Here is a 24,285-nt window from a genome sequence, read left to right on the forward strand (position 1 = left end):
AGGTTCTTGATGTTGCTTCCATTGGGCAGTTCTATTCCTTCTTTTTTTGTTATTTTTCCTCTGTTCATTATTAATGCAGCACACTTGTCTAGTCCAAACTCCATTGCTATATCGCTGCTGAATATATGGACAGTGTTTAGCAGTGATTTGATTTCTGACTCTGTCTTTCCATACAACTTCAGCTCGTCCATGTACAGTAGATGGTTGAGTTTACTGGATGTTTTAGATGTTTGGTATCCGAGGCCTGTTTTGTTTAGTATTTGTGAAAGTGGAGTCATGGTGATTACAAACAACAGAGGGGATAGTGAGTCCCCTTGGAAAATACCTCTTCTAATGCTAACGTGCTCAAGTGTCTCATCATTGATTGTTAACTGTGTACTCCACATGCTCATTGCTTTTTAAATAAATATCTGAATGTTTTTGCTGACACCAGTTGTTTCTAAACATTTTAGTATCCATGTGTGAGGCAATGAGTTGAAGGCTTTCTTGTAGTCAATCCATGCAACACTTAGAGTTGTTTTTCTTCCCTTGCAATTTTCTAAAATCATTTTGTCAATCAGCAGCTGGTCTTTTGTGCCTCTGGTGTTCGGACTATTTCCTTTCTGTTCAACTGGAAGCTGCTTATTAGTTAATAAGTGTTGCATTACTTCATCAGCTATTATTCCAGTTAATGATTTGAACATGGTTGGCAGGCAGGTTACCGTCGGTCTATAATTACTTGGAACTGCACCTTTTGCTGGGTCTTTCATGATGAGATGAGTTTTCCCAGTTGTTAGCCATTGTTCAATATCACCTCCTTGCAAAATGTGATTGAACTGTTTTGATAGTTTATGGAGGCTTGTTAGGTGTTTAAGCCAAAAGCCATGCAGTTCATCGTCGCCTGGTGCGGTCCAATTTTTAATTTTCTTTGCTCTTTCACTGATTAATTCTGGTGTTGTTATTATTAGATCTTGCATTTGTTGCTTACATTTTTTGACCTCTTTCACCCAGCCTGCTTTTTTATTATAATCTATTGGATTGTCCCATAATTTCCCCTAGAATTGCACTGTTTCTTCTTTATTTGGTGTTTCTACATTTCTTGCAGTTTCTCCTTCTATGCTTTGGTAGAAACGTCTCTAATTCGACTGGAACTAGAGATTCCGCCTGTGTTGTGTAATTCTGGCTTCGTATCTGCTAATCTTCTTTGACACTGCTGTTATTTGCTGCTTTATTATTTCCAGGACTTCTCTAATTTTCCTTGAATCTAGGTGGTATTTTTGGATCAGATACTGTTTGGTGTTTTCATTCTTCAGCTTCTTGTCTTTCATATCTTTCGGTTTACTAGCATCTGATCTAAGCCTGGCGATTTTATTTTCTAATCTAATCTTCCATTTAGGTGATGTACTACTTTGTTTTTTTACAGGTATTTTCTAATCTAATCTTCCATTTAGGTGATGTACTACTTTCTTTTTTACAGGTCCACTGATCTTATATCCGAGCTCTTGTGTTGTTATTGTTGCTGCACTGTACATTAGTTGGGTTGTTTCTTGCAAGTTATTGGTTGTTATTTCTGCAAGTGCAGCATTTATATCTTTTAATGCCTGAGCAAATTGTTTTTTGGCAACTGTTTTTAGAGCTGGAAGTCGAACCCTGGTGGTTGTTTGTTTCATGTGCTCAGTTATTTTTTGCTTTAGTTCTTGTTGCTTTTCTGTTAAACGGCATTCGGGTTTTTGAAGTGAAGGCAAAGAGGAGGTTGCCTGGTTTTTGTTTTGAAACAGGTTGCCTGGTTTCGATTTTGAAACAGTTCAGCAACAGTGGCATCCTCTATTTCCAACAGCTCCTCCACCTGCACCTGAGCAACTTCTTCAGTTGGTGGTAATTCTTCTTCCATATCTTGAGCCTGTGTTGCTCTTTGCAGTTCTTCCAGCTCAACTTCTGTGAATACTTTATTTCTTATTATGAATCTTCTCTGGTCTGCTAGCCTTTGTTCTGTTATTTCTGTATAGGGATGCTTTCCAAATTTGGTACATTCTTTTTAAATAACCTCTTCTAGTTGGACTAGACTTGTAATAGCAGATCATTATTTCCTTGTTGGCGTTTTTCATATTTTTTGGGTGTGTGTGTGTGTGTGTGTGTGAAGCGACGTTTCTTCCAGTAACCTTGTGGTCTCCAGTCCTGGTTGCTCAACTGAAGATCCTGAGTCCTGTAGCCCACTTGGCACCAGATGTCCAGGGACTCCAGCACCTGGCACGGTCCTTGTTGACTTGGGCAATGACTGATCTGGTATAGATTTATTAAAGTTATGTCTCACCATATTGTTGATAAGTAAAGTTACATCTCACCATATTGTCGATTAATAATAATAATAATAATAATAATAATAATAATAATAATAATAATAATAATTCGATTTCTATACCGCCCTTCCAAAAATGGCTCAGGGCAGTTTACACAGAGAAATAATAAACAAATAAGATGGATCCCTGTCCCCAAAGTGCTCACAATCTAAAAAGAAACATACGATAGACACCACTAAAAGTCACTAGAGGTACTGTGCTGGGGGTGGATAGGGCCAGTTACTCTCCCCCTGCTAAATAAAGAGAATCACCACGTTAAAAGGTGCCTCTTTGCCAAGTTAGCAGGTGTATATGGTCAGTATCCTTCACCATGAAGACAGAGGCAAAGAACTCATTCAGCTTCTCTGCAATCTCCTTATCCTCATTAATAATCCATTTTATGACCTCATCATCTAAGATCCAACTGCCGCCCTGTCAGGTTTTCTGCTTCTGATATATTTAAAGACATATGTGTTATCCCCCTTGACACTTCTATCTATATGCTCTTCAAACTCTCTCTTTGCATCTCTTATTGACTCCTTGCATTTCTTTTGCAAGAGTTTATATACCTTCCTGTTCTCTTCATTTGGGCAGGACTTCCATTATCTGAAGGAAGTCTTCTTCCCTGTTATAGCTTCCCTGACTCAACTTGTTAGCATGCTGGCGTCCTCCTAAACTTGGTGGTACCTTTCCTTCTTCTTGGTATACATTCCAACTGAGCTTCTTATTGTGGTTTTGTATAAGTTCCATATTTTCTGGCAATCAGTGAGCTGTAATTAAGCAAATTAATCAGTCTTGAAGGATGGATAAATCAATTGTGATATGATATGGGTTTTGCTTAAATTAAAAAAATCTGAATTTTGACACAATGACTGTGAACCAAAACTCCATGAACAATGGCCATCTTGATGTTTTCAGTACTGGTGGGAAAGCTCAGGCTGACATGCTACACAATGTTGAGGTTTTTCACATGACACAAGCTTCCTGGATTATTCCAGGCAGCTTGTGTCATCTGGAGTGCCAGGAGCCCTCCACTCATTGCTGCTCCAGAGCTGCAGAGCCCGACATTTTTATCCGGCATGGGTTCATTCTACCCATTACCCATTACATTACCATTACTCATTACCACCCATTACATTCACTGCTGGGTAGCTGGACTAGTTCCCCCACAGCCCACTGCCAATTTGAGCATTGAGCCAAGGGGAAGGAGTGGCCATGCCAAATGGAACAACTGTTCTACTGAGAGCAGCTGTTCCACTGCTGATGTGGGGCACACTGGGATGCAGGAGGACATCCACCTCCTGATCCCAGCTCTGGATTCTGACATGGCACTGCTCAAGTGGGTGTGTGGCATGGTGGAGCCCAAGACGGCCACTGCTCGCCTGCAGGGGAAGGCATTCAAGCTCTTGCCTTCCCTCCAGCCCTCTGGAACTGTGTGCTGAGGTTGTGTGAATGACCTCATTCTGTGTGCATTGCAATTTAACTTTCATGCAGTTGCATAAGAGTGCTCAGCACAAGTGCAACCATTGTGCAAATGTAATTGCATGATGGTATGCCGTTCTTTCCTATGGATATACTCCTGTGCAACTGCATTTGCACAATGTTTGTGCTTGTCCGACTGCATGAACTTTACCTTGCAAAGTGCATGTAACATTGTGCAGTCACCATGTGTACTTCCCCACAGTGTTGATGAAGCTTTCTTTAGCCCTAGAGAGAAACTATCCATCCCTATGCACACTGGGTTCCCCACTGGCAATGGTTTCATGGAAGAATTAACTAGATTCTGAACAAAAAACCACCTAGCTGACTGGATCATTAGATCTGATTCCAATAGCATATATGACTATTTTATCAGAGTCCACATTCAAACACCAATACTTATGCCAGGGTTCCAATAGCAAATTCATGATCTAAAAGTTGCTGCTGTAAATGCTATTAGAATTTTGCAACTGAATTGTAACTCTAAGTAACAAATTGTAAACTAAAATCCACCGTGTCATATGCTGAACCAGTCACAGAGACTGAGTATATTAAGTAATCTTCAGCCAAATTTAATATTTTTGGGAAAGCTTTCTAGCTTCAATACCTTGTATAAAGGCTCTTTGAAGAAAATTGAAAATTGAAACAGCCTCCTTGCTTCAAACACAAGAAACAGAATCATTCTTACTTGCTTTTATTACTGTATTGTAAGCTTAAGACAGAAGATTGCTATATTACAGGCACCAAACCCAGAAAGAGATCATTGCCTAAGGGGATGCATGGTACAGATAATTGTATGCCCAAGTGTCTCTGCTTGGTTTTGTGCATATGCACTGAATCTAACATCATCATGCAGAACCAATTAGAATGGTCCATCTCCAAAGCCTTATGGAACTGCTCGGTTTCCAGACAGCCCTTGGGGAGTTTCCAGTGTCCAGAACTCATGACTCTGTCAAGGCCCTGGTGAATCTCTGGGATGTGGAGACAGCCTGGGCTATTGACATGGTCCCTCTGCAACCATCTGGTCCACTTGTGATGGATTCTTTTCAGTTAGTGCAGTCTGAGGAAGTGGACAAGATCCTAGTCAGTGTGCAGGTAATAGCATGCACTCTTGACCCTTGCACTTAATGGCTAGTAAAATCTTCCAGGGAAGGAACAGATAGGTGGTTGGAGCCAATTTTTAACGTGCTTCATTGGGGGAAGGTTCCAGAAGGTGGTGCTAGGGACCTTTTGCACGACACCTTGGCCTCTGGCCTATGGAGTCGCGCAAAGCACAGTATTGTCCCAAACGGTGTTTAACATCTATATGAAATCATTGGGAGAGGTTATCCAGAGGATTAGACTGAAGTGTCATCAATATGCAGATGACACTGAGCTCTACTTTTCTCTGACATCAGATCCTGGGGAAGCAGTGGATGCACTGAACCAGGTGCTGAAGGCAGTGATGGCCTTGATGTGGGCTAGCAAACTGAGGCTAAATCCAGACAAGATAGGTGTGCTGCTGGTCAGTAGAAAAGCCAATCGGGATAGGGTGATTCAACCAGCTCTGAATAAGGTTGTACTCTCCTTGAAAGAGCAAGTGTGCCATTTGGGGGTGTTGCTAGATCCAGCTCTGATTTTGGATGCTCAGGTGGAGGCGGTGGTGTGGGGTGCCTTTGCACAGCTTTGCCAAGAGTGCCAGCTACATCCCTATCTTAAGAAGGCAGATCTGGCCACAGTCACCCATGCCTTAGTCATGTCGTAGCTGGGTTACTGCAATGCATTTTGCATGGGGCTACTCTTGAAGAATATTCGAAACTTCAGTTGGTGCAGAATGCAGCTGCCAGAGTTCTCTCTGGAGCTGCTCGCTCAGAGCATATTACATCTATTTTGAAAGAGCTGCAATCGATTTTTGAAAGAGCTTCAATGGTTGCCAATTTGTTTTGGGATCCAATTCAAAGTGCTGGCTATTACCTTTAAAGATCATTTTGGGTCCTGGATTCCTGAAGGACTGCCTGCTCCCAAGGATTTCTGCCCACTCAGCAAGGTTGTCAGAGGGGTCTTTGCTCTGTGCGCTGACTTTGAGAGAGGCTTAATTCTCTGTTGTTGCCCCCAGGCTCTGGAGTGCTCTCCTAGTGAATGTCCACTCTTTGACATTTGTGGCTGCTTCTAAAAAACAACTAAAGACCTTTTTTATTCATTCAGGCTTTTACCCCTTAGGGGCTGCTAGGTCTCTCAGCTTTCCTGCTTCTGTTTGTCTTTTTTATGGTTGTGCCTTGGTGTTTTATGGTTTTTACGGTTTAACTGATTTTAAGTTTTAAATGTGATTTTAATGAAGTTTTATTGTATTGTAACTTTTGTAAACCACCTTGTGATGTCTTATGAAAGACAGTATAAAAACTGAACAATAATTACATAAATAAAATGTTCTCTTCTGGAGATTAAGCAAAAAAAAACCCAAAAAACCTCCAGCACATTTAGATGATCTTTACAACTTTCATTATTGCAGATTACATGTTCAGATTGTAGCAATCATCCATCTGGCTCTTTCAGCTCTCAAACAATTTACAGTTTCATTTTGTTTTTTAACAGCTCTGTACACAAAGTTATTATTAATTTCATTACTTACAATTTTTCAGAAGCGGAATGACTCACATGCCCAAAGCTCCACTGATGTTGATGCTGAGGTGGACTTTGACCCAACTCTCTATCATTTATTATATCAATTGTACCATACTGGACAAAGTCATATTTTTCTGTTTTGCACTTGCAGCTTCTTTCAAAAGTGAGCACTTGTTGCTGGATAGTTCACCCTGACAACATCAGGACCATGGACAGCATTCCTAAGAACAGGTTTAGAATGGAGGTTATCCAGCCCAGAGGCAAAACAGTCAGTCACAGAAGCTGGAATTCAAGCAGAGGCGGTAGAAGGAGCTGTTGAGGCTTGATCATACCTAGATAGCTCACTACACCCTAGCCTTAGAACCTGAGCTTCCTGGTTCAAATTGTGAATCCCCTGACAGATGTGACCAACAACCTTTTTGACAAGAATGGAAAGGAGTACTTTATAAGCATAGTGTGTGCACTGCATGTGGATAGAGCTGTAACTCAGTGGTAGAGCATTTGCCTTTCACACAGAAGGCCTCAGGTTCAGTTCCTGGCATCTCTATGTAGGGCAGGAAAAGACACCTTTCTGAAACCATAAAACGCCATTGCCGGTTAGTTTAGGTAATACTGATCTAGATAGAACAGTGGTCTGACTTAGTATAAGGAGGTTCATATTTATTTATTTATTTTATTTTATTTTTACATTTATATCCTGCTCTTCCTCCAAGGAGCCCAGAGCGGTGTACTACATACTTGAGTTTCTCTTTCACAACAACCCTGTGAAGTAGGTTAGGCTGAGAGAGAAGTGACTGGCCCAGAGTCACCCAGCTAGTTTTATGGCTGAATGGGGATTTGAACTCGGGTCTCTCCGGTCCTAGTCCAGCACTCTAACCACTACACCACGCTGGCTCATAGTTCTCTGGATTAAAGAGTACTTATTCACATTAATACATAAGCTTATAAAAATAAGTGAACGTATTTCAGGTTTCCATTTGAAGTGCACTGCCATGCAGTAATAGCCTGCCATATTTTCATCTTAGATGGAGGCATGCCTGTTTTTAGAGTAACTGAATTGATTCCTGTGCACTGAATGCCAGCCTCAAGGCTGTACAGTGCTAGGCACTGTAACCATAATCCTCCACCAAATATATAGACTGTTTTGGTGCTATTGATGGGTAATTAGCCTAATTTCCAGTTGGCTTATAAGATCACTTGGCATTCCATTTGTGTCTGTCCATGTGTCCATATGTGTGTCCTCCCCAATTACCTTTGCAATGTCTGGATCAATATGAATCAAATTGGGTACCGTTGTAGGGACACATAAGGACATTTCAATGCTGTAGTTCATGATGATGTAATCCACCCCAATTAAAGATGGTGGCCATGTAAACATTTAAGGCACAAGTGGGCTACCTTGAGAACTGCCTAACCAATTTGAACCAAATTTGCTACAGCTGTAGGGACACATAAGGATGGCTCAATGGCTGTGATGTCTCAATTGTGATAATACCATCCACCCCAGTTCAAGATGGTGGACATGTGAACGTTTGAGGTGCAAGTGGGCTAACCTGTGGACTGTCTAACTGATTTGAACCAAATTTGGTACAGTTGTAGTGAGTAACACACAGGGACACGTCAATGGCATAGTTTGTTATGATGTCATGCATCCCAATTCAAGATGGCATACGCATAAACACTTGAGGCCTAAGAGGGCTAACTTGTGAACCACCTAACCGATTTGAACCAAATTTGCTACAGCTGTAAGGACACATAGGAACACCTCAACAACATAGTTTGTGGTGATGTCATCCATGCCAATTCAAGATGATGGAGCCATAAACATGTGAGGGACAAGTGGGCTAACGTTTGAACCGCTGAACCAATTTTAACCAAATTTGCTTCAGCTGCAAGGACACATAGGAATGGCTGAAAGGTGTAGTTTGTAATTATGTCATCCATCCTGATTCAAGATGGCAGACACATGAATGTCTGAGGTGCAAGATCCAGTTTGGACCAAATTTGGTACAGTTGTAGGGACACCTCAAATGCAGTTTGTGATGATGTCATCCACCCCAGTTCAAGATGGTGGATACATCAATGTTTGAGGAGCTAACTTGTGAATTGCCTAACCAATTTGGACCAAATTTAGTCCAGTTGTAGAGAAAGTAGGTAGATTAGTCATTACTAGAACAACTTGTTTTAATTCCCCTTTCAATCTGCACATGCCAAATGCTGGGAAAACCATGACAGGAGTTCCAACTGCACTATGAATCAACAGACTGTTCAAAATGGTAGCCACTGCTCCTGGTCTACTCTATATCAGCCAGAATACTGTGCCATTAGGATCAGTGTAAATGCATAGACAAGGATAGAGGAATCAAGAATGTGATTCCTCTACAAAGGCTTGATTTTCACTTTTGAAGTTCAGGAAGTTCTTGTCACAATATTCCAAACTACTTTCCTGCAGAAGTATAAATAGATATTGACTTTAAAAGAATGTTAGGCAAGGAAATATTTATCTTCACAAATGAGTCACAATTCACTGGACAATGTGGAGGTATGCAGCAATTTCCCCCTCTGATTACCAAAGCACTCCTGTTGAACAATCCCCATTCATTCCCATAAAGAAATTCATTTCCATACAGAAATGAATAAAGTTTGCACTGGCTGTGGAACTGATAATTGGTGATGTTTGTTCTTGATCATCCTTGAGTGAATCATTATTTTCCTTGGTAGCACATTTAGTTCTTCCCATGTTATGATGTTCTGGTCTTCTTTAGATGGATACATTCCAAGGAGGATTATGCAGGGCTCAACATAAACATAATATATTACCATTACAATAAATATCAGACATGCAAATATATTTGTGCATGAAAAACTGTGGTCTGTGCAAAGAGAAAATGAGCCATTTATTTTTCATGGTGGCAGCAACCACTCCCTCTTGTGGAGAGCATTCTCTTAGATGTACATCTGTTCCCTGGCAAGTCATTTTTCAGAAAGTGAATTATCTGATACATCCAAAATGTTTATACATCATTTGTTTCATTTGAAGATCATGTGCAATTTGATCAGTTCCACAGTTAAAATGAAGCATTTATGATGAGATTTAGCCCAGTTAAGTCAATGAAGCCAGAATCTCATGCGCTGCCACGAATACATGTCGCTATAAGGTTTGACATCCATATAAATATTGGGACAGCTTGATGTACATGCCCCTTAAATGAATGATGGCTATTTTATATGCAATACTCTCTCACATGTTTAAAAAAACCCCAAACATCTGCATATTGTCCCCACCCCTGCATTCTATCACATACCATCATACACACATGTGAAGGAATGGCTTCTCTAACTGAGATTAAATTGTAATCCAGAAGAAGCAGGGACTTACTGGCTGTGGGGCCGATTTGATGAATCTGACTCACATTGGCCATGGCAGCTAAGCATTGGGCAGCTTCACTTTACTAGCAATTATTATATGTCCAACCCCAAACCCCAATTTTGAGAACCAGCAAATCTTGCCAAGTGGTCAATTCTATGAATATTGTGCCTGACTCTCACCTAGGCAAATTGAAACTTGTGCTCTTGCAATTCTCCCCAAATGCTATTCAGCCTTGTTCCCATGTTGAAGGGTGTCATACAGACATTCTATCCTTTCTAGTAATTATATCCTTCCTAGTAATCCACTAGCATGGGGAATGGAACTAGCTTCTTAATTGGCTTTTCACAAATCCTGCTGCTTGCAATCTTATAAAATTAATTCACATTACTAGGGGCAAGAGGATATAATTTGCCCAACCCTCCTTGGTTTTGCTTTCAGGAAAGAGGTAGATCTGGGAATTCTCTCTCTCCTCTTTTTCTGTTGATTTTGCTTGATGCCTACATAAATATTACATGGTTGGGTTGGAGCTTCCCCAAATCTGTAGACTATGTGGCTGAAAACATTTCTTACACTTTGAAATGGCTAATGTACATGTTTTGCAGAACATGTACATAAAACACTCAAGACAAGTCCTAAATGGTAGCACTATTTTAGCCAAACAGCAAAGAAAGGCATCTGTTTAGATAAGCTTGTATTTTGCTATTATTTTTGTGCTTTGAATTCCAAGCTATCTAATTTCCGAACATAAACCTATTGTATGCATTCTTCAGGGTGGTAGCAACTGTTGGTTACAGTTTTGCAATTAGTCCAGTTTTAACTATGGAAGAGGGGACCATGTGAGGGTGCAAGTCTAGAAGGTTGGTTCCAAGTCTCCCACAACCAGTATTATGAAATGCTCTTCGCAGGAAAACTAGCTCCCTGATGACTTTTAGAAAATGAAAAAGGCCTTCCTGATCCAACATTCCTTTGAAGGGGATAACATTTGCAGTTCTTGTCCTTTGTACATTTGATTTGATTATGACTAGTTTAAATTGGCTTTTAATTCATGTAACTTTTTATTGTTTTATAGTTCTCATGCATTTTATTGCTGTAAACTGCCTTGCATAGTGTAGAAAGGTGAGACAGAAATGGAATTTTAAAATATTTTCTCTCCTAAGCAGCAGTGCTGTCTTTGCAGTAAATCGTCGCAAGTGCAATCTTGTGGGTAGGGGCATTCAGTGTTCATATCACAGTGGAGTCCATGTAATTGCAAGGAATCTACCTGGGGTTAATGGCTGACATATGGGGCAAAGATGCACTGGTGCAGCAAGAGCAGCCTAACAGAACTTCCCAACTAATTGTACTGATGCAGTACGAAAGCATCCATTTTTTACACCATCCCCTTTCCTCAGAAAGTCTTCTGTCCCACCTGAAAATATATACCCAAGATTATGGAAAATTCAAGGATATACTTTCTGGTGACACAGAGGGCTTCCAAGGAAAGAGAAAGATGTAAGAGAGAGCTGTTCTCCCATCGCACCCATACTAGGTGCACCCAGTCAGAGTTTTTACTCCCCGTCCCCCTTTAGGCTCCAGGCAATCACAAGCATTTGAAAAACTCCCGTTAGTTAAAAATGATTTGCCTTGGGGTATTGGTGGGTCTCCATAAAACAAAGAAAAGCCATTTTATAGCTGCTTCCCTCATAGACACAAAGAAACATTCTGTAGATTTAACTAAAGGTTTATTCGGAAACAACTCTATTTTCTCCTTCCCCTCTCTTTTCCTTTCTGACTCCACCCCCACCCCCCAATCTCTGCAGGATTCCCACTGGGAAAAACTTCTCAACAGCAACTAAACATAAATGATTACTAGATAGAATAAAACACATCCTTCCCCTTTAGAACAACCAGAATGTAATTGATTTAAAAATCAGTGACAAAGTCTTGAAGTCTTTGAGGCGGTCTTCTTTCATGCACACTCCTCAAAAGTCTTGGATTCTCTGGAACACGAGCTGTTAGTGATGTTTTTCTGGTATAAAGGATTGTCCATTACTTTCATCAGCCTCCTCTATGAGATCAAAACTAGAGGCAAGATCAAATTCCTCTCCCATTCCTCTCTGGAGATCAGACTCCCTTCCCTCTTGTCTCATAGTATGCATGCTGGAAAGTCTCAAACTGTTCAGTTTCTTCTCATCATACAATATTTCCTTGGATTTCAATAATTTGCTTTGGTCTGGAATATCTGGAAAATCCTTTTCTCATGTTATAAGGCAGCCGTACTCAAACAAAGTCCCCCACCTGAAATGTTCACTGTTTCACACCCTGTTTCTGATCCACATATAATTTGTATTTTTGTTGCTTCAACCTTACCCAATCATGAATCGCTGCGTTCTCAGAGTGAGATGGCATGGAAAGCCCTATCAGATGTTGCTATTGGGTAGGTTTGGTGGTAGCTTTGTGCCCTCTCAGCAGTATAAAAGGTAATATTCCTGTAGTAGACTGTGCAGTATATGATAAGCAAAAAAAAGTTTCATGGATTGTCTCTGTGTCCAATTAAGTCATTATTAGTCACTAGTTCTTTAGGAAGACCTTCCCTCACAAAAACTGCAGCCATGAACTGGATCACCTTGTTTGTAGTAATGTTGTCAGCAAATGAAACTTCTAGCCACCTGGAATAGTAATCCACCATTACTATAACACACCTTTGTTTTGTGGGTTGGTTATCCCCATTATATCCAAAATAAGTTTTCTCCAGGGACCACTGAGATAAGCTACTGGAGTCAATGAGATGGTAAAAGTATTCTGCAATTTGTCAGATACAGCACAAGACATACATACATTTTAAATTTAATGTGTGCTTTTATCTATTGTGATTTTATCTGTTTTTATGAATTTTAAATGTTTTTATATTATGTTTTAATTTGTACACCATCTAGAGATTTCTATACTAGGTGGTATAGAAATGCAATCAATCAATCAATCAATCAAATAATATAGTGCCTGATTACATTTTCAATGTGTTTGTCCATACATGGCCACCAGAAACGTTCTCTGATTTGCCTTTTAGTCAAGCTCATGTACAGGCGAGGTGACCTTTGAGGGCAATTTTGATCACTTTTGCTTGTAAGGAGATTGATTTTAAGGAGGCTGACATCACCAAATGATCAGTTCTCAGCACCAGCTCATTGAGAAAGGACAGCTCACTTGCTGCATGCAGGTATGGTTGAAGATGTTCAGGTATCTTGTTTTTGCATGGCCAGACATTAGTTATGTAAGGTTTAAGTTCAGTAAGCACTTGGGGTCACTTGATTTGATCCTCAAGTATTACATAAAGCAGATAGGTATATGGTCTGACAGTAAAGTGAATTTTCTGCTCCACAAGTAAGTCCTGAAGTGCCCAGAAAAATGCTAGAGCTTCTTTTTCAATGACAGAATACATCTTCTCTGAAGCAGTAAGCACTCTGGAAGTAAAAGGAACTGCATTTATTTATTTTATTTATTTATTTACATTTATATCCCGCTTTTCCTCCAAGGAGCCCAGAACAGTGTACATGGTTATGTTTATGCTTATGCTTACAACAACCCTGTGAGGTAGGTTAGGCTCAGAGATAAGTGGCTGGCCCAGAGTTACCCAGTGAGCTTCATGGCTGAATGGGGATTTGAACTCAGGTCTTCCTGGTCCTAGTCCGCCACTCTAACCACTACACCATGCTGGCTCTCTGTAGCTTCCCTGACCCCTTTTTGCTGGGTCAGGACAGTACCCATACCATATTCAGAAATGTCAGTGGTTACAATAGTGTGTCTGATGGGGTCAAAGGAAGTGAGAGCAGGGCTTTCAGCAATGGCCAATTTGATAGTCTAAAAACTAGCCCCGCAGGATGCATCCCAGTTAAATGCTATGTTCTTTTTAAAAAGAAGACACAATGGAGCAACATTTGAGGCAAATTGTCTAACAAATTTAAAATAATACAGAGTCAGTTATTTAGAATAAATGAGCAAAGAGCATCGTGGCTCTTGTGCTTCTCGAAAAGCTTTCACAAAGCTGTTTTGGGATGTACGCCACTCTGAGCTATTGTGTTTCTCAAGTATGCCACCGAGTGAGTGCAAAACTGACATTTCTCTGCAGAGATAGTAAGTCAATGTTGTCAGAGTTTTCTCAAGACTTCTGTCAGTTTAGCATTATGCGCCTCAGTGGTTTTGCCATTTGCTAAAATGTCATCCTGAAAATAAGTGACGCTGTCCATAGTCCCAAAAATTTCATGAGTCATTCTTTGAAATATGGAAGCTGCAGAGGCTAATTCAAAGGGATGTCTTTTGAATGGGAAAAGACTCTCTGGGGTAATGAAGGCTGTGTATTTGTAAGAACCTTTGAGCAGAGGAATTTGTCCAAGTCCAACGACAGTGTCCAAAAACAATGTTATGAACACCAAGTCTGAAGACAGTATTGTGAACACTGAGGCCTCTTTCAGAGTACGCAGCCTTTCACTGATATTGGGTAATGGATGACAATCCGCTACCATGTTGGCATTCACATCTCTTAAATTCAAGCACAGTCTAAGTGTACCATTTAATTTCCATACAAGAACAATGGGAGAGACCTGTTCTGATGAAACAACAGGCTCTATGATAGTCTTAAGAGCTCTTTAAGTAGTTGGAGCTATGCTATGGGTACAACACTTTGTGTTGTACAGGTATTGCATTTGCTTTCTTCTGAGTTTTATGTTTGAAATGTATGGTGGTGCCAGGAGTATCAGAAAAAAAACCATCTGAGAAACCAGCAATCATATCAGCACAGCTTATGGATTTCCCATCCTCTGTAATATGGGTTCCATTCTATTTCGGTCTAACACTATCCATAGATCCTTCTGATGTTTCCAAGCCAATACTGAGACTCCTTTTTGTGGCATGTACACTTTCCTTTCTGCAGTACATCCTTGTATTCCAGGACAGCAATGAAGTATCCATTTATGGTAATAGGGAGGGCAGATATGTTCCAGCTGCCATTAAGGTCTTTCAAACTAAGGTAATTCCACAGCTTCTTTATGGCTCCCAGATTTGTATATATAGTGACATTTTAATTAATTAATTAATTAATTAATTAATTAATTTTATTGTTAAATTTATATACCACCTTTCATTAAAACACTGGTGAAGAGAGCCTTTCACGTGGCCGGTGTGTCCACGTATCGCTTGTCCACACATTCATTCAGGATAGGCGCGGCATCGGCTGCCGCGGGCCTCGGCTACTTGGGTACTGCAATCCAGAGGGTGGGCCGCTGGCGGTCGGTAGTCTACTGCAAGTATATGCGTGGGGGGCAGTAGGAACCATGATGGCCCCCCCCGTCTCCCATCTCACATTGTTCTTTCTCCCGCGCAGGAGCGAGGCAGTCGGCGAGGCGTGCCAGGGTCCTTGTGTTGGGCCACTCCTTTATTTTCTAGGCCCTCAAATGGGCACAAGGCACGGATCTGGGAACGCAACTGGGCCTGGGCCGTTGGCACGGATCCGGGAACGCAACTGGGCCTGGGCCGTTGGGCCACCATCCAATGTCTCGGGCGGAGGGGGATGCGGAGGGCACAGCTGCTGCCTATGCTTCAGGAATTCCTGGAAAAAAACCCGGCTCCGGACGTCCTGCTTCTGCATTATGTTGGGAACGATTTGGTTAGCTGGTCAGGTATTTCCCTGGCACGCCAAACTGAGCTGGATCTCGGGGTGGTGTTGTCTTGGTGCCCAGGGGTGGTCATCCTCTGGTCAGACATCACACAGCGCAGGGTTTGGAGGGGGGCTATCAAGCCAAACAAGGTCGATAGGGCTCGAAGGGGGGTCAATGTGGCGATGGCTCGCTTCTTGGCAGCCAACGGGGGGGGATGCATTCCCCACGACCACATCGTGTTTTCATAGCCGGCGCTCTTTCTGGGTGACGGGGTCCATCTGTCTGCCACAGGCATGAGGTTTTTTATAGATGATTTGAGGCTGGGATTGGCCACAGTTATGCTCGGGCTGTGGGGTGCGAGGCGTTAAGCTAGGCTAGCGCCCGCTATGGCAGGTACAGTGCGGTGGACAGCTTCTAACTAAATAGGTGTGGCACCTTAGGTTAGGTAAATCAAGGAGGTGAAGCTGATCCCTTGAGGCTTGGCAGATCAGGGATGCTGCTTGGCACCTACCTCACTGCAGGCGGCATCCTCTCCGTATGGCTGTGCAGCATCGGTGGGGTGTCGTTCTGATAGTTAAGAAACCTGACCTTAGGTCGGCTAAGAAGGGCCCCTCCGCTACAGAGCAGAGGTGCATCCTGAAGCCAAGGTGCCAACACCACGATCTTCTAGGTGGAGGCGGCCACGGCATGGCCGGCCTGCTAGGCACTGCACTGCCATGGGAGCATCCAATCCCAGCCGACATCTCTGTAGCTAAAACCTCAATAAAATGGACCGTTATCACCACAACAATGTCTCCGCGTCTCCTTGGGGGTCTGGGTACAAGTGCCTCCTTTTATTTTGCACCTGTTACAAGTGACCTTCCATGCAGAACAGTGAGCAAAATTGTCTTTGTGACCAGAGTCTCCACATCAGTAGCAGTGGTAGCTCCCCCTTTCTTGTGCTGCCACTTTCTGGGGAAGTGCCATATAAGAAGGCCAGGATTGGAAGGATTTAGACTGAATAGCCTGGATTTCAGGAGGCTGGTTCAGGGGTACCAAATAAGCAATTTTATCTGAAGAGCATTTTCTACCCTCCTAGCCATCTCTACCACTTTATCCATGGTAGGTTTCTGCCCCAATAGCAGTTTTTTTACACAGTTTAGAGCAGTTTGTTTTCATAACAATCTGATCCCTGATAATTTCATCAGTAAAGTTGGCAAACTCACAGGTTATACTTAAAGTATGCAAAGTTCACCAGGCAGTTGGGATCTGGAATAGAACTTGTAATGTTCAGCAATCACATTCAAAGTAGGGTTGAAATGATCATCTAAGGTTTGAAGAGCAGCTTCATAAGAATTGGCATCCCCTTCCAAGTTGGCAAGAAGTTTGGCAAAATATTATATATTCTTTGGCCTTCAGGGCCCAGTCAGTAAAGCAATATTTTGTACCTGCTTTGTTGGAGTAAAAGCAGGGGTCTGTATAGTGAGGAGGTAATTGCAGAAATAGGACCTCTATTGTTTCCAGGGAAGATCAGGTTATCCTACGGTGAACAAGAAAAAAGATGGTGGTGAAATCTGAGCCATGCAGCAATGGGCATCCAGTGAACAGAGTCCAGGATTGATAATAGGGATGAGCCCAAAGCTTTCCAGCACCTCTTTGGAGAGGCGCCAAAACGTTTTGACTCCCTGGTGCCAAAATGTTTCAGCACGGGGCACAGGGTTATCTTAAGAGGAGGTGGGCAGGTCCTACCAGCCCATCCTCCAAGCCCCTGCTGGCCTACCGTGGTGCTATTGTTATGAAAAGACTGCCATGCAAGCAGCAGCTGGTGCCTCTTGTCCCTCTAAAATGCTGTGCCGCATGGATGGGATGCATCCCTGGGATCCCTCGTGTGGTGTCGGCACGTAAATGGTGTTGGTGCATGCATCAACACCATTTACATGCCAATGCCGCACAAGGGATGCCGGGGACGCATCCCATCGCCGTGGCATGGCATTTTAGAGGGGCAAGCGGCACTAGATGCCACTTGCACGGAAGGCTTTCTGTAACAATAGTGCCACAGTGAGCCAATGGGGGCTTTCCTGCCTCCTCTTAAGAGAACCCTGTGCCGAAACATTTTGGCACCAGGGAACCTCTTAAGGGAACCCCGTGCCCCACGCCAAAACGTTTTGGCTCCAGGGAGTCAAAGCATTTTGGTGCCTCTCCAAAGAGGTGCACAGCCCTAATTGATAAGGGGGAAAGTACCTTCAGGGGTTTCAGTACCATCCTAAAAGTACTGACAGGAATCAGCAGCGACAATAGTAGAAAGCAGTCCAGGAGCGTAGGCCCATAATGCAATGCAGTAAGGTTGAAGAGACATTCACAAGCTTTGCAGGCTCACACACATAGCTGGTTCAAATTTCATCACCAAATGTTTCATAATTGCTTCCCTCATAGACCTAAAGTAATCTTGTGAAGATTTAACTATGGGTTTATTTAGAAACAACTCCATCTTCTCCTTTCCCTTTCCCTCTCTTTCCCTATCTGACTCCACCCTGCACAGTCTCTACAGTATCCCCACTGGGACAAACCTCCCCACAACAACAACAAAAAATAAAAGATTACTAGATAGAATACAACAGAAACCTAAAGACCTATTGGGTCTATGAATTTTTTTCTTAGTTATTTGGATCTTGACCAAGTACTATCTGGGTTGTTAATCATTAGGATCATTAACTGCATGTTTACTGGAAGAGTAACAACTGACTTCATTAAGAGAGTCAGAATTCTGTAGATTGAGTCATTGCTGATCATTGTGTCACTCTACAATTACATTTAAATCCACTAGTATTATCTAAAGATGTAACACAATTCCTTTGATAATTTCTGTTGCCTAGCATTTGCAAGCAGAAATGTGATTAGCATAAATGGCTGCCATAATTGTGAAATAATTACAAGCAATAATGAACCTTTGTTTAGGTATTCTAAATATAGACCTCTTAGAGTAGCAATTTCTTTTCTGGGCTTGTGTGTCAATTTAAAAAAACAATGATTCCCTAGGCAACTTTCAAGGTAATGAAACTGGCTTATAAAACATCTTTTAACATGGCCAAAATTTAAAATAAAGACCCAAAGTAGTTTATTTTTGATATCAGTTTTTGTTGGTTAGACATCAAGAAAAGGTTAAAATACACACCATTCCTAAACAAAACTCCCCCCAGCTAATTCTCAGAGCCAAGATGCTTCTTTGTGAAAACACTTGCATAGTCCAAATTGGTCTCCACAATCCTATGCATGTTTTCGTAAAAGTAATATTCCCTTTCATGGCTTGAGGAATTTTTCTTACATGTTTCCCCCCCCCCCCAACCAAATGCTTTCTAAAATGAAAAATAATTTTCCAAGACTCTTTCAGTTCTTTTGAATGAAGTGGTTTGCTCTGTAAAAAGGTAGTATCCACAGGGAGGAGGCTAGGTTTGAAAAGAAGCTAAGGGTATTTGGAAACCTCTCTCCCATTTTTATATATATAAAATATACATTATTTTAAATATATACTGGCTGACACACTGCACAACAGTACAGCAATCTAGTAATGGACTGTGCAATTTGCATAAGTTGCATAAATTGTACTGCACAAGAGTAAGCCCATTTTGCACAAATCTGGCATTTGCACAATTAAATACAAATTGGATAAACACAACATTACTGGCCGATATACTGTTGCACACTATGTCAGCTATTATTATTATTATTTTCATTTTCCATTTATGTAATTTTTGTTTCATCATAATTTTCAAGCATTTCCTCATTAATTTTGCAGTGGGTGGTATATATTCACATACATATATTAGTAAAACAGCTTGTAGTTTGCAAGCATATCAATGTCTTATGTTGCTGTGACTCATGCCTTTTCCTAGCTCTATGAGGTCTCATGATGTCCAATGGGAGTTCCCCCACATTTTCTGGGGTATTAATGCATTTTTCTTGGGTTTGGGTTTTTGGGGGTTTTTTGTGTTTGTGTTTGTTTTTTAGTCTGTGCAAGGTCTGGAATATATCTGCAAAAATGGCATGATTCTATCTTTTCTTTTGTGATTTTGTCTGGAAGTTTCATGTCAGCCAGTCAGTGAGTCAGTGAGGGCATGCAGTTTGCAAGCATATTCACATCTTTTTGTTGTAATTCTAGTCTTTTCCTACATCTATGAGGTCTCATTCCCCATACTTTCCAATAAGAGAGTTTTTCTGGATTTTCCAGGAAAGTAATGAATCTTTCTGCAGTTTTGTATTATTTTTGTGGTAGTCTGGACAAGGTCTAGAACCTACCTGTGAAAAGTGCATGTTTCTGTGTTTCATGGTTTAGTCTGGGAGTTTCATGTCAGTCAGACAGTGAGTCAGTCAATCAATCAGTGAGGTCCAAGCTTAAGTGGAAATGAAGCTTCCAAAGTGGAGTTGCCTCCCAAGAACAACCACTTTTTTTAGCTTGGGATGTAGTGTTGTAACAGGCTAGTGTGGGCTGTAATCATGGAATGGTAAAAAGTGGCTTCTCATGTGAAAATATGTATCCACAGTGTCCTACAATTAACCTTTCTTTATGGTACACAAGTGGTTGCTACCAGGAAACCCACGCAAAGTGCTGCCCTTTAAGTTGCATCCACACTATTTACCAATCCATGTTGCATCCATGTTTGCAAAGGAGTGAAACAAATAATCATTCATTCTCATTTTTTAATATTAAAAAGTGAGAATGAATGACTATTTTTTTACTCCTTTGCAAACACAGATGCAACATGGATTGCTAAATAGTGTGATCTCTGTGAAGTCACAGAGTTGAGTTTCTGATAATTTCTTTAAGCAAGTTAATATACACCTGATTAATTCTATTCTTACTCACGGAATTAAGTGCAATGTTTAATTCAACAGAATCGAACATTTTTTTAATAGGGTAGCTTCACACAATTGCTGGGATGTCTGTTCCCAGGATGCCGTGGTTCCTGGGGAGTGCACACTCCAGTGGGCGTGTTGTCCAAATCAATGAAAATCTAGCTCCCAAGCCTTCCACCAATGGAGCAGGGCTGTCCCAAGGGTCAGAGGTTCTCCAGGCGAAGCCTGCATGTGTACTCCTTGCCCGCTCCCATCGCCCACCCAGGTGCTCTCCTGGCCACAGCAGGTGATGGGTGGAGGGGGCTGGTTGGGTGATGGGGAGCATGCACCTCCCTGCCTCACTGCCTCTCACCAGCTGCTCAGCAAGCCACAGGTCCAAGAGGGATATGCACTCACTGCTTCCACCACTCATCAGTTCTTTTGTGCCAATGTGAAGCCAATTTTAGAATAATTCAAAGTATATCTAGATCACGGTGCAACATTTTTGGACTAAGATATATCCTGCAGTTTGGATGAGTCTTGGTATATTTACCAGACCAGTTAAACCTATGCAAATCCATTGAAATGATATCTTCAGGCTAATTAAAGGCAGATATAAGTTTCCAACTCACACCTTGACAACTGACTGGAGGGAAAGCCCATAAGTTAGCATCTGGTACATCATACGCTGCACAAACCAAAGGTTTCAGGTCCAGTCTTCAGCTAAAGGCATCACAAGTAGCAAAAACTAAGAAATACATCTCCTTAAACCCTGCTGAGCTGTTGTCTCGATAATGCTAGACTTGATGACCCAATGGTCCATCCTGGTATGAGGCAGCTTCATATATTCCACTTCTATGTTATATTAATAGCATCATTGCTATTGTATCTGCTGAAGTGAAGACGGATTTGCTAGTTTACCTTTTCAAGAAAAAGACAACATTCACTGAGATGTAAGTAATTACATTTCAAATTGAATTCCCTTGCAAAGTTAGCCTATTATGGCTAACTCCACAGTTGTGTGCTGTTAGAGAAAAAGATCAAAACGTGAAATGATTAGCTCTTACTAAGGATCTGTATCACCCCCAAAGCAGTAGATAAACAATCCTTCCACTGGCGATAATTTCAAAAGCACTAATTTGGGTTTTACTTCCGCCTCAAATGCAGCTATGTCATTAAAATATAACCTGTTCCCCAGTAACAATCACAGCTATGGCCTATTATGAATTAATTCCATCCAACTGCACAATATTCAGAAGGCATTAATGTTTAAAACATATGCATTTCAAGGCAGAGTGTTTGAAGAAGAACACGTCTTTGGAATTGCAAAAATCCATGCCCAGCATCCCACCCTGGCATCTTTAGAATTGAGCCTGGCAGTCAGCTTGCTGAAGCCACAGGCAGCCGCTCACTCCTTTTCACAGTGTAGCCTGGCATTCATCTCCCTAGTTCTCAGAGGAATCTGGGAGGAAGAGACAGACCAAGCTGCACTGGGTACAGAGATTACTGACGCTGGGCCAGAAAATATGTTTGTTGATTTATTACATTTATATTGTCTCCAGTGTTTTTTCACATCTACATGAAACCACTGGGAGAGATCGTCAGGGATCTAGGATGCTATAAACATGCTGATGACACCCAGATCTATTTCTCCATACCAACTTGCCAACATGCCAGGAAATGGCATGACACCCATAAATGCCAGCCTGGAAGCGATATTGGGCTGGATGGGGGATTTATTTATTTATTTAACATATTTCTATACCGCCCCAAACTTATGTCTCTGGGCGGTTCACAACAGATAAAAACAGCATTAAAACATTAGTTAAAAACAAAAACAAGAAATTTAAAACACAATTTATTTTTTTAAAAAAAAACAATGCTCTAAAACAACATTAAAAACAATCAAAAGAGTATCAGTTAAAAGCCTGGGTGAACAGATGTGTTTTTAAGGACCTTTTAAAAGCTGTCAGAGATGGGGATTTCACTAGGGAGCGCATTCCAAAGCCTCGGGGCAGCAACGGAGAAGGCCCGTCCCCAAGTGGCCACCAGACAAGCCGGTGGCAAATGCAGACGGACCTCTCCTGGTGATCTCAATGGGTGGTAGGGATGTGCGAACCGGTTCAGATCCGAACCGTGGCGGTTCGGCGGTTCAGATCCGAACCGAACCAGTCATCAGGTTCGGGCTGCAGGTTCGAATTCGAACTGAACCGGGGGTGGTTCGATTCGGACCGGTTCGGATCGGTTAGGACACCCAAAAATTGGTAGGATGGTAGCTGGCAACCAGGGGTACCTGTCACCCAAACCCCAAAGCAATGGAGGTCCGAATCACCTGAATTTTCGGGCCCGAAATTCGGGTGATTCGGCTCGGCCCGAAATTTCTCGGATCTTTTTGTGGGTGATTCGGTTCAGCCCCAAATCATCCAAAATTCACTGTTTCGGGCACAGATCGTTCTGTGCCTGAAACGTTTTGCACATCCCTAATGTGCACTACACCACCACTCACTCTGGGCCACCCCAGCACCCCCCAAGTGTACTTATGGGGCTGCTGAAAGCTCCATTATAACTTATTATGAGGAAAAACCTTAAAGACGCGTAAACTTCAACAATTCACCAAAAATCAGCCCTCTGCCCAAATCCTTTGAAAAAATTCAGGTAGCTTCCTTGCCCCTACCTGGCACTACCACCAACCCCACACTGCTCTAGGCCACCCCTTTGCCCCCGACGTGAAGCTATAAATTTGCTGACACCTCCATGCTTCTTTATGGAGAAAAACCTTAAACTTCAAAAATCACTTAAAAATCACCCCTTTGCCCAATTCCTTTCAAGTAAATCTGATAGCTTCCTTGCCCACCCTGGGAACTACCAGCCACCACACTCCACTCTACGACACCCCTTTCCCTCAACGTGAAGCTATACATTTGCTGCAATCCTAATTCTCTATGAGGAATTCAAAAATACTTTAACAATTCACCAATAATCAGAGGAGTGTCCAATTGCCTTGGGATTTTTTGGGTGATAGGCACCCCTGTCTGTCTACCACCCACCCCACATTTGTGCCCCTAGGTGCTCCACAATAGGGGATATGGACTGGTTCGGGTCCCATTATACTCTATGAGAAAAATAATTAAAAATATTTCAAATATTCATAAAAAAATCATAGGGGTGTCTGATTGCTTCAGGGTTTGCATGGTTGTTGGCACCCATGGGTGCTCCACAATAAGGAATAATGGCCTGGTTCGAGTCCCATTATATCCTATGAGAAAAAAATAAAAACAATTTTCAAAAATTCATTAAAAATCGTACAAGTGTCTGATTGCTTTGGGGTTTGGGTGACAGGTACCCCTGGGTGCCAGCTACCAACCTACCAATTTTTGGGTGTCCAAACCAGTTCAGATCCGAACCGAACCAGGGGTTGGTTCGAACAAAACCAAAACCGAACCACCCCCTCCTGGTTCGGACCCGGTTCGGATCCGAACCGAACCGGGCGAACCAGTTTTGTGCACATCCCTAGCAATCGGTACACCAACAGAAGCCCCAGTCTATCCCTGGTCCCCAAACGTAAGTACACACATTCGATATGGTCTGACACTCCAACAGGCTGAAGTTGAATCCAAACAAGATGGAGGTAGTGTCTGTAGGGGGTCGGGATCCGAGAGACGGTTTTGATTTGCCTGTTCTGGATGGGGTTACACTCCCCCTAAAAGATCAGCTTCGTAATCTGGGAGTGCTCCTGGATCTCAAACTCTCCCTGGTTTCTCAGGTTGAGGCTGTGGCCAGGTGTGCTTTTCATCAGATTCGGCTGATGCACCAGATTCATCCATTTCTGGAGAGAAATGGCCTTAAAACAGTGGTACATTTATTTATTTTTATTTTTTTACATTTATATCTTGCTCTTCCTCCAAGGAGCTCAGAGCTGTGTGCATGCTTATTTTTATCCTCACAACAACCCTGTGAGGTAGGTTAGGTGGAGAGATACATGACTGGCCCAGAGTCACCCAGTGAGTTTCATGGTTGAATGGGGATTCGAACTTCCCAGTCCTAGTCCAACACTCTAACCACTATGCTACGTGGTAACGTC

General features: G+C 42.0%; 1 protein-coding gene across 4 annotated transcripts in view; it reads right to left on the minus strand.

Annotated features, from left to right (window-relative positions):
* The window catches only part of NPSR1 (neuropeptide S receptor 1), a 166,076-nt gene that overhangs the window by 131,270 nt on the left and 10,521 nt on the right, over window positions 1-24,285 (minus strand). The gene's annotated exons all lie outside the window — the stretch shown is intronic.

Source organism: Hemicordylus capensis, chromosome 6 (assembly GCF_027244095.1).
Source record: "Hemicordylus capensis ecotype Gifberg chromosome 6, rHemCap1.1.pri, whole genome shotgun sequence".
NCBI classification, from domain to species: domain Eukaryota; kingdom Metazoa; phylum Chordata; class Lepidosauria; order Squamata; family Cordylidae; genus Hemicordylus; species Hemicordylus capensis.